General features: G+C 39.3%; 1 long non-coding RNA gene across 1 annotated transcript in view; it reads left to right on the top strand.

Moving 5' to 3' along the window:
• LOC102263388 overlaps window positions 1–2,422 on the top strand; it is a 212,200-nt gene extending 209,778 nt beyond the window's left edge. Inside the window, exons 2-3 of the long non-coding RNA XR_314557.2 lie at window positions 1,310–1,433; window positions 2,047–2,422. This is a non-coding gene — a long non-coding RNA (uncharacterized LOC102263388). The remainder of the gene's footprint in view (window positions 1–1,309; window positions 1,434–2,046) is intronic.
• Window positions 2,423–3,379: the final 957 nt, after the last annotated feature.

Genomic DNA, 3,379 nt, shown 5'->3' with positions numbered 1-3,379 from the left:
TCTCTCTCTCTCTCTCTCTCTCTCTCTCTCTCTCTCCATGAATCTTAACTCCATTCTACATGGAATATTTCTATCTAATTCTAATAGCTCCCACATTTCAAGATATGGATATAAACAGCAGTTGGATGTTACAAGAAAATTGAATTTCTCTGCAGTGAGAGAGATATAGGAAGGCCTTTTCCCAAACAAGCAGCAGACAAAATTGTAACAGTAAGTTGTGTTCGAAATAAAATGGTTCATAGATCAGAGGTGACACCACCTTTTTGAAAGCGTGAAATTGTTTCTTCTGTTGGGCAGAATGAGAATTTTTAAAAAGAACACAAATGATTTTTCTATTTATTATGTTATGATCTGCCTCAATTCACAATTCAGAAATATCTACCTCTATCTATATCTGTAACTATAGCAATGTGATCCTCTGAAAGGCTACGTATTTAATATGTTTTCATGCTTGGTCCAGAGCAAGTCTGGTTCACCCCTGCAGATAAATCATCCCTGGGTGTAGAATTCTATATGGTTGGCTGTAAAGAGGCACCTGCTAGATTTCCAACATGATGGATGAAAGTGCTCTGCATCCATTACTCAATTATTATGTCTCCTCTTTTATGCTTTAGGCCATATATCAACGTGCCCTTGACACTGTCTTCCCGCTCACTCTTCCATCTTTCTTAGTCATTTCAGCACTTGGCTCACAATTTTGCTTCTGAGGTCACCTCTGCCAACATCCTTGATGCCCCAGTCAAGTTTGTGACCATTCTGGTACCTTACCAGTTAGCACATAACGGCTTTTCTTGAAGCTTTTGTAACTATGTTTTATCTCTCTGTACACTGTAACTATAGGCAAGCTTATATTTCCCACACAGAGATGATCATGGTGGCTGCAAGTAACGGAGCTTTGCCAATATTTGCTATGACCCAATGTGTGGCGGGGACAGCTTGCATGTCGGATTCATCTTTTCCACCATCCCCATCACCTTAATCCTCCCTAGAGTCTGGCATCTATCAAGGCTACCATAGTAGAAGAGGACTTTTCAATTGTAAGCAGGCTGAGAAGAAGATGTACTTTTATTTTAGGGAAATTCTTGAGAAAACTGGCAGGCAGCTAATCTCAGTGCAAAATGTCTTCTTGCCCCTTTGTCTCTCCTCCACAGGGAAGACCACTCCGAGAGACTGGCTGTCCTTGCTAATCTCCAAGTTTTCAAGGCCTCTGTCCAAGGTGGATCAAACATCTAGGAACGCACCCCAGGGGCAGAGGCAAGTGGAGGAGGCAGAGGCTGCTGTGTATTGACTTATTTATTTTGATCTGCAGGTGGTGACCAGAAGGACTGTAGATGGACTGCAGGAAAGGGTTTGCAGGGTGAGGAACAGGGGTGCTCTCTGTGCAACAATGGGGCTCACGACCATAGAAGGAGCTGGGCATGAGGTTAGAAGAGGTAAGAGAAGCTGTTTCCAAATTGTCATCATATTATGGACTTTGAATGTATTACCAGACGTTATTAAAGGTTCTCTAAGATTCCACAGAAGCATTGTTTTTTTAGCCAGTTAACAGTTAAATCTTTATGTCCTAAAGCAAGTGGTGAGTATTAGGATTACACTGATGAATAGCACATCTCAAGGTCTCGGTGAAGTACAACTTTGGGTGGAGAAGGACTGGGAAAGGAAAGGGAGATATTTCCAGAAGAAGGTGCCAAAGCAGGGTCCTGGGCCAATCTATTGAAAGCCACTTGACTAAAATTAACGTCACGAGTGACCAATTTCTTAATTCATTGAGGAGTTTGTTTATAAGTTTTAGTCTCACCCTTCCTTCTGCTTCTCCTTGCCCCTGCCTCTGAACTTGCCCCTGCCTCTAATAACACAGCCTAGGCAAACTGTTGAGACGGGACAGTGGAAAGCACAGGGTGAGGATGAAACTGAAACTTTTAAAACATCTCTCCAATTTTGCAAATTGGGCACTTGGCAAATTATTTGTCAGTAAATTCGTGTTTCAGTAAATTGACCTGTTTCCCCAAAGCAGCGCTATCTCCTAACTGTCTCTCTCTTTTCTAGCACAGGCTCCTGTCTCATTCACACTCGATGAAAATAAGGAGGATGGCATCTGTGAAGACAGGCATACCCAACGATGCACATGTGCACACCACACAATGACATGTGCACAGCTGTAAGCACACACGGTCATGGAGTTCCAGTCACAGGTGAAGAAGTCTTCTCAAAGGTCACCTCTTGCCCCCATGCTACAATGTTGCCTTATATTAGGACATGTTGGGACAAAAATTCACCAGAATTCTCCTGTTTATTCTTTCTGACCATGATGGGTCTTTTAGTTATTAAAGTTGAATAATCAAATTTAAGAATTATTTCCACCTGGATCCCCATGCACAGTTCCTCTCTAATTTTATTGGCTGTGAATCTCTCCCAATAAATAGCTCCCAAGTCTCTATAAAAGCCTCCGTCTATTCAAAGGTCAAATGTCTTAAATACCAGTGCATCTCATTGCATATACCTTGTTTATTTGGCTGCTAAACAATCTTATCTTTTGTTGCTTACATCAGAATATAAACCTGTTAGAAAGGTCCTTAAAGGAAATTTGAAAGAAAATGACAGTGGAATACAAGTTACAACAACAAATACTACTTGTTACCTATAAAACTGGCAAAGCATACAAAAAGGAATTATGCTGGCGTTGGCTCATAATTGATGGTCAAAATACAAATTGACATAATGCTTCTGGAAGGGCATTTGTAAACACACATTGAGTATCTTAAAACATCTGTTGATCTTGGCCCTGACTGGGTAGCTCAGTTGGTTAGAGCATCATCCCAATATGCCAAAGTTGCAGGTTCCATCCCCGGTCAGGGCACATACAAGAATCAACCAATGAATGCATAAATAAGTGGAACAACAAATCGATGTTTCATTTTCTCTCTTTCCCTCTCTCTCACCTTTCTTCTCTCTCTCTCTAAAATCAATCAATAAATTTAACAAAAATCTGTTGATCTTCAATTTCTCTTCTAGGATTTCTCCAAAGGAAATACAAATGTATAGAAAGATTATTATCCCAGTGATGTTTACCATTGTGAAAAATAGGAATAACTTTAATGTCTATCATGATGTGATTAACTGAATATGTTTGATACATTTATATGACATGCTCAGAGATACTATGCAGGCTTTAAAAATTATCACAATATATTAAGTGAGGAAAACTATAGATTTTTAAAACAGTATGTATAATATTATAACACGTTGTAGCCTAGCATATATAACATTAGAAAAAAATGGCCATCAGTTCATTCACTAAATTAAATAACAATTATATATAGATTAAAGGATTATGGGTGAATTTTATCCTCTTTTTTTCCAGATCCATATTTTCCAAATT

Source organism: Myotis brandtii, unplaced genomic scaffold (assembly GCF_000412655.1).
Source record: "Myotis brandtii unplaced genomic scaffold, ASM41265v1 scaffold8, whole genome shotgun sequence".
Taxonomy (NCBI): Eukaryota; Metazoa; Chordata; class Mammalia; order Chiroptera; family Vespertilionidae; genus Myotis; species Myotis brandtii.
Note: the sequence above shows the minus strand (reverse complement) of the source record. Positions and strands in the feature narration are given on the sequence as shown.